This window comes from Neomonachus schauinslandi, chromosome 12 (assembly GCF_002201575.2).
Source record: "Neomonachus schauinslandi chromosome 12, ASM220157v2, whole genome shotgun sequence".
In the NCBI taxonomy this organism is placed as follows: Eukaryota; Metazoa; Chordata; class Mammalia; order Carnivora; family Phocidae; genus Neomonachus; species Neomonachus schauinslandi.
The window spans coordinates 38,599,218-38,615,467 of NC_058414.1; the positions used below are offsets into that span (position 1 = coordinate 38,599,218).

At 39.5% G+C, this 16,250-nt stretch overlaps 1 protein-coding gene and 1 non-coding gene across 2 annotated transcripts in view; one reads left to right on the forward strand and one right to left on the reverse strand.

Moving 5' to 3' along the window:
- Nucleotides 1-16,250, reverse strand: part of SLC25A13 (solute carrier family 25 member 13) — a 177,130-nt gene that overhangs the window by 90,205 nt on the left and 70,675 nt on the right. The window lies entirely within an intron of this gene.
- On the forward strand, nt 13,002-13,107 carry LOC123326475. Its single transcript, XR_006541115.1, has one exon. It is a non-coding gene; the product is annotated as a U6 spliceosomal RNA (small nuclear RNA).

Sequence of the window (16,250 nt, forward strand, 5' to 3'; positions counted from 1 at the left end):
CTTCTACCCCATTTCATCCACAAGTTTTTATTCCATGTTTTTAACATTTCCAGAAAGTTTTTAAGTTTGGCCATGAAGAAACAGGCCAGTGCTGCCATCAGCAGAAGGATGGGTGTTTTTCTGCAGAGAAGGCAGTAAAAATCAGAACTATGCTGGGCATAAATTTTATAAAAGGTGGCAGAAAATCTCAGGCTGGCCCTGAAGAGGACAATAACAAAAAAGTTTTAAAGTACAACTCTCAATTTCCTTGAATTTATTCTGTCTTTTAGGAAGGGGGGGGGGGGAAAGGAAGTGAAACAAGAATTGGGATTTAAAAGAAAAAAACAAAAAAGGAAAGATCCCCAGAGAGTGAGGGTGATGGTTGTCCTCGATGAAATAAATTAAGCAGGAAAAACAAGTTTCTTTACAGCTCTAAAACATCTAAGAAATTCCTGAACCAAAATTCCAATGGCTTGGCTTCAAATGCTACTACTAATCAGGACTAACCTTTCTGAGGCATTAGCCATGTGCCAAGTACTGTTCTAATGGGTCTATGCATAAGTCCTCAGTGGTAAAACAGATAGTGCCCTAGAAAATCCGTAGCTTCTTTCCATTCTAAATTTCCATACCTCTGCATGAAGCAGGCCCCACAGAGGTTCAGAGAAGGCTCCCACAATCTTCTAATCTAGACCAATAAAGTATCTAGTGGGAAATGATGTTCAAATGACAAAGATGTGACCAAAAGAAAAAACACAATTTTTACACTGTAAAAATTTCATACCATAATAAAATGTAAACAAAAATGGTGTCCTAGTCATTTTTCTGCCAAGCATGCAGATGGAGTAAAGTTTTACGTAATAATCATGCACAGCTTTCAAAAATGACATTCTTCCTTTTCCTGACTTCTCTCTCCTTCAGTGTCCCATACAAAGTAACAGACGGTAGTAACCAAATACTGGTATATAAAGCTATGAGACTTATTATTCATTTTAATATTTATATGGTCTAAGACTGGAAATATACATACATAAATTTAAGTCACTCAAGAATTAGTAAATGAATTTAAAATGTGCCTCACTGTAACCTAATTAGTTTTCCTATAATTAAAGTAACATTTACTGCCTAGTAGAGGCTCTGACTTGAATTCAAAACTGTGAACTTTGAACTCTAAAGTCTAGCACCGCCTGCAACTATACCACAGATCTTTTCTCTCTTATGAAGTCTGCTTGAAATACTGAAACCCAGTCACTCTCTCGGGGCGCCTGGGTGGCTCAGTCGTTAAGCGTCTGCCTTCGGCTCAGGTCATGATCCCAGGGTCCTGGGATCGAGCCCCGCATCGGGCTCCCTGCTCGGCAGGAAGCCTGCTTCTCCCTCTCCCACTCCCCCTGCTTGTGTTACCTCTCTCGCTGTGTATCTGTCAAATAAATAAATAAAATCTTAAAAAAAAAGTGTAGAGCTGTATGTGATCCCGAAGACATAACTCTACAAACTGTCAATCCTATAGACCTGTACTATTGGTAGTAATCAGCTTTCAAGATTTATTTATATAATATGTATATATATGCAGGTATGTGCTGCGAGCGCACATATTTATTGTATATCTTTTCTTTCCACATAGATGACTAGCACCTTGAGAGCAAAAGGCCCTTTTCTTCACATCTGGTTGTCCCACTGTGGCTGGTTCGGTAGGCTTAGAGCAACTACCTACTAAACAGAATGTAAACGAGTCAGGAAAGGGTGAGAGTAGAGCAACAGGTTAAAGACAGTGGCATTGGGCGCCTGGGTGGCTCAGTCGTTAAGCGTCTGCCTTCGGCTCGGGTCATGATCCCAGGGTCCTGGGATCGAGTCCCACATTGGGCTCCCTGCTCAGCGGGGAGCCTGCTTCTCCCTCTCCCACTCCCCCTGCTTGTGTTTCTGCTCTCGCTCGCTCTCTCTCTGCCAAATAAATAAATAAAATCTTTAAAAAAAAAAAAAAAAAGACAGTGGCATTAACCCTCTGAGGTACTACAGTTTCCATTTACTGAGAAGCTATTTCAACAATCATTTCCTAAGATTTCAGGGAAGTGCTTAAGAATCATCAGTCTTGCTTATTAAAGCCTTCAGTTCCACTCCTAGACTGACTCACTGTCTATCGGGGGTTGAGGGTCTGCATTTTAACCAGCATAGCTAGTGTTTCTGATACAAGGGTCTAGGACCTCATTGTTAAAAACACTGCCCCAAAAAGTTATGGAAAAGTTAGATTAACTCCTTACTAATTTTTTTTTAAGATTTTATTTATTTATTTGACAGAGAGAGACAGCGAGAGAGGGAACACAAGCAGGCGGAGTGGGAGAAGGAGAAGCAGGCCTCCTGCTGAGCAGGGAGCCCGATGTGGGGCTCGATCCCAGAACCCTGGGATCATGACCCGAGCCGAAGGCAGACGCTTAATGACTGAGCCACCCAGGCGCCCCAACTCCTTACTAATTTTTAACTTCCCACTGAAACAGACAAACATATAACAGGATGGAGGTAGGAAAGAGTCTCCAGTCCAGCGAATGTAACACAATAATGTATAAACACAGGCCACTTCTAGACACAAGAGGACACACAGGCCGCCACATTGGGCAAAAAAGTGGATGACCTCCTCTTCACTTCCCATGCGGCTGATGCTCCCTGGAGCTGGACGGGTTACACTGATGTGACCCTGAGAATGTGGTCCCGTTACTAGTTCTCAGGGGCTCTGACAAACTGGCTACGGTAAGAACGCCAGGGCTTAGCTAGCTAGCTAACAACTCGGAAGTAGCAAAGCCTGTGCACACCGTACTCACCGAGTGGGACGCAGAATGGTGGTAGAAGGCATGCTGCTGTATCGGAGTCTAATCCACAAGAAACAACTACACAGCAGATCCTGACAGGGTACCATAGTAAGTGTTCACCTGCAGGAGTTCCTCACGGCAAGGAAACAGAAGCTTCAGGAGGGAGGCATTTACAGAAGAGAAGAAGGCTCCTTGGAGAAGACAAAACATGATCTGGGTGCTGAAGGCTGCCAAGGATTTATCCAGATAAACCCGTGAGGGAGTTTTTCAGTGGAGAGCAACAGCATGAAGAACGGTTCATTTCCTCAGAAGTGAATTAAGGGCCCAATCACCGTGCTTTGGACCAAAGCCACCCCAGGTCACTGAGACATGACAGATCCTGCTCCAGGCAGTTACAGACGCTGGCCTCACTTGCCCGAGCAAATACTATTTTTAAACCCCAAGGACTTGATGCCACCTTTATGGTGAAGAAAAGCTTGCTGTGGAAGAAGACCTGTTCATGGGACACTGCAGAGAAAGAGACCCAGAGGCGTTTTTTTTTTTTTTTTTAAACCATTTGGTACAATTTCTACAAAATTCATTTTATACTCTCCTAATTTACCTAACAAAGGTTTATGTACTCAAATATCGTAAGACTGCCAAGCCACTCTAACTGGACAGACCAAATGACTGAGACAGAAGGGAGCAGGATTCTTACCAAAAAGGAAAACTACCAATATTTCTACTCATTTTCATCACTAATCAACTCTTTTAAAGAATTAAAATATCAAATTTTGCCACTCTGCAAAACTCACCCATTTTGTCCAAAAGTACTGTATAGGTTCCCAAGTCAATGAATACTTCATCCTGCTCCGTACGTCATTCTGGGGCATTTATTTTCTGAAATGCTTGGTCTCTACACTTTCCTGTTGCTTCATGAACAGAAACATCTATGAGCCAAGAGTCACAATGGTTCCTGGAATTTCCCCCCTTCACTTTGGAAGACAGTGTAACATCACCTCAGGTTAATATTCTTTTCTCCTTTTAGGAGGCGCAAAGAGCTTTCTCATTTAACATTTGATTGTTTTGAGATTTGACTGCCTTGCAAGGCAATGAAAGATAAGAGTACTCTTCCTATTTTATAGCTAGAAAATCAAAAACTAAAAACCAAAGCAATTTCCAATTTCTGCTCTGTACTCTGGCTCCCATGGGAAATTCCATGAGCTTTACTATAAAAGACTCCAGTAGTCAACGTGAAGGCCATCCTATCACTAAACCTTTACCGTTCCCTGGCCTTTCGAAACCTAACTTGTATTCCTGGGTGGGAAAGAGGAAACCCCAAACGTTCCAGGCTTTTTGGTTACTTATTCAGTGAGCTATATATGTAACTATAATTCATAACTCACCAGCTGATAGCTTTCAAATAAGCATCACATGCCAGGTTTATCACCAACTTAAAAAGAATGAGAAGGAGGTCTCTCCTAGTCTAAAACACAAGGCCTTAAAATCTTAACCCCAGGTTGAGGTCAGATAGGCAAAGAAGCAAAACTGAATTAGCACTGGAACAGGAATGACGCACCTGATTATATGTTTTGGGTATTTAAAGTCATACTTTTCTTAGCTCAGCCACTACTCCTGAAAGTAAAAACAAATTAGAACGCTTATCTCTTAAAGCATAATCATTGTTATTTCAGTCTGTGCCAAACAAACTATGTTTGGAAGGCCTACAGTTCCCATAGTATCACCAAATAATGATGATATTATTTAAAGCAAGACTTCACCAAATAAGCTCAAGGATCCTTTGAGTTTATCTGTGGGACTTTGCTTTCCCCATAAATGTTTCCAGCCTTAACATCTACTGTACTTTTTTAAAGATTATAAAAAAATTATTGGCAATTGTTTGTGGCAATTGTTTCTTCCCTAAACATAATCCCAAAAAGTCAAGTAATTTCTCCTAAGTTAATAAATTTCCCAGGCTACAGAGTATGGTTATAGCAGAAAAAGTTGTAAATTTTAAAAGCTGGGTCACAGACCACATGATGTTGTCTATAGAAAGTCCTAGGGAATCCACTAAAAAACTATCAGAACTAATAAATGAATCCAGCAAGGCTAAAGGATACAAGAACAATATACAAAAATCAATTGCATTCCTAGACACCAAAAGTAATCAACCCAAAAATGAAATTAAAAAAACAACTCCATTTACAATAGCCTCAAAAAGAATAAAATACTTAAGGGTAAATTTAACAAAAGACATGCAAAACCTATACTCCAAAAACTACAAAACACTGTTGACAGAAATTAACAACTAAATGGAAAGATATTCCATGTTCATAGACTGGAAGACTTAATATTGTTAAGATGGCAATATTACCCCAAAGTGATCTACAGATTCAGTAGATCCCTATCAGAAGTCTAGCTGGCTTCTTTGCAGAAACAGACAAGTTGACCCTAAAATTCAAATGGAAATTTAAGGGACCTAGGATAGCCAAAACAATCTTGAAAAAGAACAAAGTTGTATTTTTTTTTTTAAAGATTTTATTTATTTATTCATGAGAGACAGAGAGAGAGAGAGAGAGAGAGGCAGAGGGAGAAGCAGGCTCCCAAGGAGCAGAGAGCCCGATGCGGGACTCGATCCCAGGACCATGGGATCATGACCTGAGCCGAAGGCAGACGCCCAACCATCTGAGCCACCCAGGCGCCCCAAAGTTGTATTTTAAATTTACTACAAAGCTACAGTAATCAAGACTGTGTGATACCAGTATAAAGACAGACATACAGGCAAATGGAAAAGAATTAAGAGTCAAGAAATAAACATACTTTTGGTCACTTGCTTTTCGATAAGAATGACAAGATAATTCAATATGGAAAAATTAGTCTTTTCAACAAATTGTTCTGCAACATGCAAAAAAAAGATGTTAGAACCCTACCTCACACCATATACAAAAACTCACTCAAAATAGAGCAAAGACCTAAGTATAAGAGCTAAAACTGTGATGTTCTTACTGGAAAACACAGGCATAAATTTCTGTGACTCTAGATTAAGAATGATTTTTTAGATTATGACACATGGAACACATGGAAATAATACATAAATTGGATTTCATCAAAATTTAAAACTTTTGTTCTCCAAAGGTTACTATCCAGCAACACAGTGAAAAGACAGACTACAAAATGGTAGAAAAATTCTGCAAATCATGTGTCTGATAAAGAACTCTGGAATATATAAAGAACTCTTGTAACTCAATAATAAAAGGACAAATTACCCAATTTTAAAAATGGCAAAAGGATTTCAGTAGATATTTCTCCAAAAAAGACATATAAATGGCCAATAAACACATACAAGGTGCTCAACATCATTAGCCATCAAGAAAATGCAAACCAAAACGACAAGGAGATAACCACTTCATCACCACTAATAACAAGTATTGGTGAGGATATTAATAAATCAAAACCCTCATACACTGCTGGTGGGGATGTAAAACCATGCAGTCACTTTGGAAAATCATTTGGCAGTTCTTCAAGAAGTTAAACATAGTTACCAAATGCCCCAACAATTCCACCCCTAAGTATATACCCAAGAGAAATTAAAACATATGTTCACACAAAAATCTGTACACAAATGTTCATGGTAGCATTATTCATAATAGCCAAAAAGTGGGGAAAAGTCCAAATATCCATTAACTAAAGGATGGATAAACAAAATGTGGTATGTCCATAGCAACATATTACTTATCAATAAAAAGGAAAAGAGTACTGTTAAATGCTAGATCATGGATGAACCCTGAGAACATACTAAGAAGCCTGTCTGTAAGGGCTACATATTGTAGGATTCCATTTATGTGAAATGCCCAGAATGAGCAAATACACAGAGACAGAAAATAGATTACTGGTTGCCTAGGACTGGAGGGACAAGGAGAAAACGGGAGGGGGAGTGAGGACTGCTAAGGTATGGGATGATAAACATGTCCTTGGGGTGATGAAAATGTTCTAAAATTGTGGCGATGGCTGCACAAATCTGTGAATATACTAAAAACCACTGAATTATATACACTTTAAGCAGGTGAATTTTATCTCAATAAACCTGTTTTGTTAAAAAACCTGCGACTGTCAGATCTGCCTCTTACTAATGAGTGACATTAAGCAAATTACTAACTCTGACTCAATTCTCTCTGTAAAATGGGAACAAAATATCTACCTTAGAGCGTTGTTCTGGAGCTAAGTATGCTTAGCACAATGTTCTAAACATAGTAGGTGACCATCAAAATGGTAAAACTCCAAAATCTGAAGTCTTAATTATAATGAAAACTGTTACCTGGGAATCAAATATTTACAAATGATACCAAAAAAATCAGGCACAGTGTGATTTGGAAGTATCATAGCTTACACATTTCTCAAAAAGCAATAATTTTCCTCAAATACTTAAAATCCATCCTTCTCTTAGCTCATATATTAAAATTTTGAATGAAAAGTGATCAAAAATTTAGTAATTTTCTATTATGTTTCTGAAAGTATGAAATTAAGAAAGATTAAGAACCTCCACTCTTTACTTTGAAGATCTTTCAGATACTAGAAATATTTAATTGGCAAATTACTTGCACATGCCATTAAGTGGTTAGACTGAATTTGTTTTTACAGATTCTATGGGCTCTTATTCCTTAACCTCCACCACACTATAATCTGCAATCATCAAGGTCTTCACTTATGCAAATTTTAACTTTCTATGTTTTTGTTTCCATACAGAATAACTAAATTAATGCACTTTAATTTCCAAAAGATTCACTTTTTGAAGCTGCAAATCAACGGAAACGAGTTTCCCATTCAAATAAAAAAGGTTCATCAAGCTACATTATTTTAAACACTAAACCATAATCTCTCTCTCATGGATCCTAAAAAGTTTCATTAATACAATAAACACGAAAAGGATGTTTCCGTTAAACCCCAAAGTAATCCCTCTCGGAGACGGAGAGTTGCCGAACAACCCGCACTGCATCTCTGAACGGCTTCGGCTTCACCGGGGTGCTCTCCTAACGTGTGCTAAATCCTCAAGGAAAGTTGCGGTTTCGCTCTAAGGGAAATAATATCCCACCCCGCTGATCCGGTTAACAACAGCTTATATGGCCATCGTCTCTTAAGCAGGGAGCAGAAGACAAATTGTTGAATTGGTAAGTTAAATAACATAATGGGGTGAGTGGATGGAGACCTATCTCTTCAGCCACATGCTCCAATATCAAGGCTGCCATTTCAAACCCTTTTGACAAGTGCCTTTTTATATTAATCACAGTTAAGGGTCTGAAGAGGAAAGAAGTATTCTGGCTACAATTCACACTCGCTCAAGAAAGTTCTAGGGGGAAAATGGGTGCCATTAAAAGAGAGTAAGTACTTCACACATGCAGCCCTTCTCATTAAAATTGAGTCCTCTGTAAGCCCCCGTAAACTTTTTATTATTATTATTCTGAACGTGTAGGTATAGTGGTGATAAGTATCTTTCACAAAATAAGCATATACGCACTCGGTGCACACACGCGCAGACAAGCTGGGCTGAATATGAGACTGAAGTCATATATGTGTGGTGTTGGCATAGGGTAAAAATGAGAGGTAATTTGGACCTCTTCCAATTCTGTACTTAGAAAGGGATGGGACTACTCTGATGAGGTCATGGGCACCCTAGAAAAAGATCGTCCTTCTCATAGTGCAGAAGACAAAGTTGTGGTTCCTGCAAAACCAGTCACTTTCCCCCCTCCCTGGGCTTCTTTCCACATCCATGAAAGAAAGCCATAAACTACACCAGCCATTGTTCAACTGCAGTGAAAAGGACATTCCCCTGGAGAGCTTGTTTAATACAAATTCCCAAGCCCCACACCCTAAGATTTTAATTCAGCAGACTTGAGACGGAGCGAGGGAGTCCACAGTGGTAATGAGCACCTCCATACTATGACAATGAAAACCCACGGTCTGCCTTATTGGTAAGAATCCTTCCTATTCTAAAATCTGATGGATCTATAAATCCTCAAGATTACTACACTGCTTAACTCATCACAGTATAAACGTTGGTTCACAAAAATAAAAATAAATAAAAATAAATTAAAAAAGGCTAAAGCCTGGCAGATACCTAGCCCTCGATATTAATCTTCTATCATATGCATTATCTAAATCAACAGGGAAAGGTCAACTGAGATATTTTCAATCTACACGCTAGAGAAGTTGTTTTCAGTTGGACAGACTAAACCATTAGCAGTCTTTCATAATATCCAAAGTAGGTGCCTTAAAACGATGTTTGGAGGCATAGAGCAGACTGTGGTCACTCCCCAGGTACATAAGTTTGCTTTAATCATGTGTTGTATTAATTACTGTTAACTTTCCTCACCACTAGAGAGGAACACAATCAAAAAATCTGAACTCTTTGAAATTTTTAAGGCAGTACACAGAATCCCTAATTCATTCTCTAAATGCAAGTATAATATCTATATTGTTTAAGAAACCAATTTCCTAAGCTAGTTTCCTTAGACTAAGGATGTGATCAAAAATAATTTTCTTGCAAAAGCATTAACATACATTTAACCCTACTGAAATGTTTCAAGAGCAGATGTACTACAAATCTACACCCACAGTGATCCCATATTAGTATAAAACTGTTTTATTTCAATTAAAATGTCTAACTATCCACCCCCAACACATACCTAAACTGTAATTTTCTCTGAGAACTTCCAATATGTTCTTGATTTTGTTTCCTTTATCAACCTATCAGAGCAAAAACTGCCTTGCAACTGTTGGAAGAAATCAGTCATCAGCAGCAAGATTACAGCAAATTTTCCAATTTAGAAAAACTGTATTTTTATCTCTCCCTCATACTGAAAGAATAATGGTATAATTTTACTATTTTAAGTGAGCAGTATAGTTTAAAATAGTCAAATTTTCCCAGTGCTCCAAGTTTTAGGATTTACTGTTAGCTTTCTGTTCTCCACACCTTCTACCCTATTCACAAGTCCTCTTTTCCCTTCACCTGACCCACCCGTGCATGCACACACATCCACAACAACAGGGGCAGAAGCCCCCAGTCAGCCTCTCCAAACGGACAGGCTTCTAAAGGACGGTTAACCTTCAGGCAGTTGTTAACTAAGGAGTGGCTTCACAGGGTTACTGTGATTTACTCTCCAGTTGACATTCTTCCACCTTCTCAACAGGCCTTTATCCTCTCCCCCCACCCCCATTTTTAAAATAGAGTGATGAAGTAGCAAAAAGTACAATATTTTAGCCATCTGAGCATGGACGATTCTCAAATTATCCCACCGACTGGAAGTGCTCCCTGATACCACTATCTTTCAAAATTGAAGCCATTATGGTCAATCGTGCAAATCCGCATTTAGCTTTTCGTAAATAGTGGATTTTTGACCCAATGAACTGGAACAGCTTCTGAACAGTCTCTGGGATCGCAGGCAAGACACTCAGTACCCAGGCATGCCACAATTCTTATCAATGTGGAGGTTATTTACTTTCAAGACACACACTGTTCTTATTCAATATTCTCATTCTCCACTGGAATGTGTGTAAGAAAATGGACTTGAGTCCCAAAGTAATATAAACTAAATCTACTGTAGGGCAGTAAGTTTCTGTCACCAAAATAACACATTATTTTTGTGAAACACCAAAATCAGAACCTCCCCCAAATAATGCTCTTTCCAACTCTTAACCAATTTTTCCCCTCGCTTATCTTTTGAATTATTTCATTTTCCAAGTGTCTTTACAAAGATAACAATAAATGATCTTCCCAGCGAGTTTAAAAAATTACGGCTAAAGTTCCATCCTCTCCTAATCTACTACATACATTCCTCTAGCTTTTTATATGTATTATTAAATTTGGGTGCATACCTTCAAAACTTATTTCCGTAACTTTAACTCTCATCACTTTCTGCAACCCAAGTCAAAATGACTGAAGCAGACTGTTTCCGCATATTTTGTCATGTCATCTATCCTGCCTGTTTCCCAGGGCGTGCCAACTCCACTTTCATCACAGCAGGTGTTCCTGGACAAAACCTAACCGTGAACCCAGAAAGGGCCCCTCCAAACACCACCATCCATGTCAGGGAATTAACTAGAGAAGGGCATTAGAGATCGCTTCATTAGTTCTGTAGATTGTGTTTAGGTCTCACACACAAAAGAAAGGTCCTGTTCAAGTAAGTTTGACAAAGTTAGATTTCTTTTTCTGCAGGACTTCTCAGAGCTTTAATAAACTAAAAATTTTAGGCTTTATGACTGCCTAGTAGGAAAATCCTTTTTTCACACGACACTTACTAACAGAAACAGGAAACACCACTACTCAAAGGTACCCAAAACTCACAATATCGTTCAATAGCAAAGATTAAAGGACGCAGGCCACTGCAGTTTCCAATAAAAGAGCAAGACTGGACTAGGTTTTTTTTTTGGATTCCAGGTCAACTGACAGAGCTGAAGCAGCAATCCAGCCAAAGCTGGACTACACTATTTCACAACTGAAGTTTTTACCAGCTAGGGAAGTCTTAAATAAGATGTATGTCTACTCGTTCAGCTGTCCCTCTACAAAAAGCAGTTCTTATCTTTTGGTAGATCAGTGACCTCTTTGAGATCTGCTAAGAGCAAATGCTCATTTAGACAAAACACTATTGACAACTGTGGCCATTCATGGACTCCCTGACACTCACCCAGAACCCCAGAGTCAAGAAGTCCTGTCTTTCGAGAATTCCTGTCTTTGAAGTTCAATTAAAAACTGCAGACCCCCATGCACATCACTACCACTCAGGCAATGAAACTGGGGGCTTATGTTCACATACTAAGAATGATAACTTTAAAATTGCATTATAGAACAGTTCGTGAAGTTTTGTTCACTGTAATGAAAAAGTTAAAGGAAGAGAAAAACATGTAATAGCATTATGCAAGTAAAAATTTTAAATCTCATCCTAAGGAAGTGCTATGCTATAGAATACACTTTGAGTTTTCAGGGGGTCCAACTGTGACGTTCACTAGACAAAATTAAGATTCAGGTCGTCCACTACTATTGAGCTAGGCCGCTCCTGTCGCCTACTGCAGATACAACAACCGAAGAACTAGCAGAGGGTAGGAATAGTTCATGTTAAATTAGCATCATTAAGAGACCGATCACTGGTGGGTGCATTAAATACATAAGATTAATAGTTTCATTACTACCCCTCCCAAAACACACTCTTTCTTAAAATTCATAAGGAAAATGCTTTGCTTTCCCAGCATCCTCAAATAAGAAACGTGGGAAAATCAAAGTGTTTGGGAAACCACCCTTCACAGTGTGTCTAACCACACCTTCACTGAGTGAACGAAAGTGGTCATCTGCCTGCTTCAGAGAGGTACCGGAAAGCCCACACAATGATCCCAGGCATGTCTGCCTCTGGCTGTGCCCCACTCCAATTAATGCAAGAAAATCCACCTTTTCCAAGCATCATTTGGATCCGGTCCCTGTCCTCTGAAGAGCCCATGGGACTCCCAATTGCCTCTCCTATTAACTAAAAACTCCAGCTCAGGAGTCTCCTCCATCACATGGTGCCCACAGCTCTCAAGTTGCACATTTCAATCAAGGGCTTCCTTTAACACACTCAACCTATACAAAGACCACTTCCCCACCCCCTACCACTCCATGACTACCCCCTTTCCTTAGAATTCTGCTCATGTCAAAAGATAAAGCTTCCTTGGTGAGATCATGTCAAATGCATTTCAACAAAGTACCTGGACAACTGTGCCGCCGAGGCAACTTTCTGTGTCTACTGAGAACTCTAACCCAGCTATGTTCTTCCTTGTAACGACTTTCCACTACAGCCATATAATCTCCTAACTAATGCATTTGTTTATTGTTCTTCACTTCTTCACGAAAAATGATTAAATCCCCCTCAAGTCTGATGAAGACTGAAACCACTCCAGATTAGTTGGCCCCTATCTTCATTAGGAAGGAACGGCCCGCCCCACAGAGCATGACCACCCCCAGGGGGAGGCAGGCGGACATGGTAAACAGCAAACACTTGGCTGTCATCAGGCTGCTGCCCTGTCTGTACCACAGCAACCATGACTGTGGGTAAGTTCCTTAACCTTCCCAAGGCCATTTCCTCATCAGAAAAATGGGAATTAATCTATAGGAAAGACCGCCCAGGTTGTGAGGATTCAATAATAAATTACATAGAAAGCACTTAGTCCAGAGGCAAGTATGTAATAAGTGATCAATAAACTTAAAGATAAAAATGACAGGTACTCGTGCTCCCCTGGGCAGCACATATACTAAAATTGGAACAATACAGAGAAGATTAGCATGGCCCTGTGCAAGGATGACACGCAAATTCATGAAGCGTTCCATATTTTTTTAATCTCAGGAAACAAACTGAGGGTTGCTGGAGTGGTGGGGGGTGGGAGGGATGGGGTGTCTGGGTGATGGACATTGGGGAGGGTATGTGCTATGGCGAGCGCTGTGAATTGTGTAAGACTGACGAATCACAGACCTACACCTCCGAAACAAATAATACATTATATGTTAAGAAAAAAAAAAAAGAGGATCGTAGGAAGGGAAAAATGAAGGGGGGGAATCAGAGAGGGAGACGAACCATGAGAGACTAGGGACTCTGAGAAACAAACTGAGGGTTCTAGAGGGGAGGGGGTTGGGGGCATGGGTTAGCCTGGTGTTGGATATTAAAGAGGGCACGTACTGAATGGAGCACTGGGTGTTACATGCAAACAATGAATCATGGAACACTACATCAAAAACTAATGATGTAATGTAAACATAATAAAATTTTTAAAAAAATAAAAAAATATTGGTTGACATGTCAAAAAAAAAAATGACAGGTACTTGCCTTCTCTCAAGAGATTATGTAAAACCATAGGTCTTTGGAGCAGAACAAGCTCAGTAGCTACTATCTGGTCCTTCTTCCCTTCCTTTGACTCCCTTTTACCCCACAGTCAAGTCATATATGATTCATTCTCTGGTGGGTCCAGAGATACAAGTCCAACCCAGGCCTCCATTAGCCTGTTACAGCACCTCCCAAATGACCACCTCCAGACCCCCATAGCTCCAAGTTCCTGCCATTCACAGCCCATATATCAACTGGGTGTTCGCGGACACTCCTCTAGGGCTGCTCAAATAGCCTCTATCCCTCCTACCCACTTAACTTACATTACAGTCTCTCCTGACGTCATATAATTTTTGTTTGTTTACTTTCTCCCTAAAATGTAAGCCCCCTGAAGATTTTATAATCTTCATTGCTGGATCTCTAGTCTTACAACATAGTCAGATCCAAGAGCTATCCCTATCTTCACTAATTCTTTTGCCCCTACCAATTAAATGACTTCAAGCACTATTTGCCGGTAACTACCAAATCTCTATCTCCCAAATTCCACACTCATATATCCAAGTGCCTCTTTGACAACCTCATTTACATATCCAATAGGCATCAAACTAACACATCCAAGAGTGAGCTCCTGTTTTCCTCCCACCCCAAGCCTGTAGCCCTTCCCATCTTGGTTGATAACGCCACCTTCCAGTTGGCCAGAGTCTTTGAAATCATTCTTGCCTCCGCTCCCTCTTTCACAGTCCACATCCAATCCATCAGGGAACCTTGTTTCTCTTCAAAATAACCCTAACTTCACTCAGGTCCAAGCCACCATGATCATTCACCTGGATTACTTCAATAGCTTTTAACTGGTCCCTCTCTACTCTGTTCCTTCTATCGTCTATTCTCAACACAGCAGCCAGAGTGGTCCTGTTAAAACATAAACCAGATCATGTCACTCTGCTTAAAAAAAAAAAAAAAATCCTGTAATGGTTTCTCAATTCACTTATCATCAAAGTCCAGGATCTAACCTTGATCTAAAGGGTCTTACTTCATCAGATCTGTTACTTCTCTGAGCTTCTTTCCTACTAGGCTCTCCCTGACTCACTCAGTTCACAAAGGTTCTCCTTGTAGTCTTCAAGTGTGCCAAGTACACTCCAGCCTTCGAACCAAGCCAACAGCCATTCCTTTTGCCTAGAACAGTCTCTCTCCTTCTTCCATCTCTCTATATGATCAATTTCCCTACCTCTTTCAAATTTGTGCTCAAAAGGCACTTTCTCAATAAAGCCAACCAAACCATATTGTGCAAAGAGGATTACCTTCTTTGTTTCACAGCTCACTGTAATCACCCAAATATCACCAGAACATACCCATTCTATTAAGTGTCTTAATCCCTAGTATTAACATCATCAAATTGTATATGTTCCTGTTAATACTCTGGTGGACAGGTTGGAAAACTATGTTCCACTGAACCACCAACTGTTTTTGTAAGTAAACTTTTATTGGAAGACAGCCACACCCATTTGTTTACATACTGTCTCTGGGAATGGGAGAGTTGACTAGTTGTCAGAGACCCTAAGGCCCATGAAGCTCAAAATATTTACTATCTGGTCCTTTACAGAAAAAGTTTGCTGCCCCTGATCAAGCATAAAAGTAATGCTTTAAAAAAAGAAAATCATGTTGATACTCAAAAAATGTACATTTTAAAGAGATAAAGCCTTAAATATTATAAACTGAAATTTTTATAAATTATCTCCTCACATAAAGGTGTAGAGATTTATAATTAATACAATGTAACTTTATTATTTCTTTCCTTTGGTTAAATGACTAGACCATCAGCAAATACCATTTCCCCTTTCCTAACCCTTTCCTGCTTGCTTTCCACCATGATTTACCCTCTTTTATATGTCCTTCTCTCCTCCTATGTTAATCAAAATTTCATAATATCAAGTTCACAGAATTCCAAAGTTTCTTTCCATTTATTATATTCAATGTATTAACGTAATATAAATCTATTAAAAGATTCATGAATATTTTTAAAATTTACACTACTCTTCAGCTCAGATGTAAAATATAGCTCATGTTCCTGCTGTCTTCCTTCTGAGAGGTTTAGCACTGATTCCTATTGGCAACAGACCTATCTACAAAATGGCAGACATACACTAACATCTTTAGATGATAACCACATAGACATGTATCTTCTCTCTTTCAAAATTTGTAGTCTCCACCAACTTACATTTTCCAAATAGTGTTGGACAGGCAGAGTAACATTTATTTCTAAGTAAGCTTTTATTTAGGGGTGCCTGGGTGGCTCAGTTGATTAAGCATCTGACTTCAGCTCAGGTCATGATTTCAGGGTCCTGGGATCAAGTTCCACATCAGGTTCCCCGCTCAGAGGGGAGTCTGCTTGTCCCTCTCCCTCTGCCCCTCCCTGTTCATGCTCTCCCCCCTGAAAAGAAATAAAATCTTCTTAAAAATAAATAAATAAATAAGCTTTTAAATACTTCAAAAAAGCCTTAAGGCAGTCAAAAATTTATACACATATAGATATACGTAAACACACTAAAAATATTCAGGGCTATAGCATTCAAACTCTCAGCAGGATTATTGTAAAGACAATATTTCCAAAATAATCTTAAAAATAAAGTTGGGGGGCACCTGGGTGGCTCAGTCGTTAAGC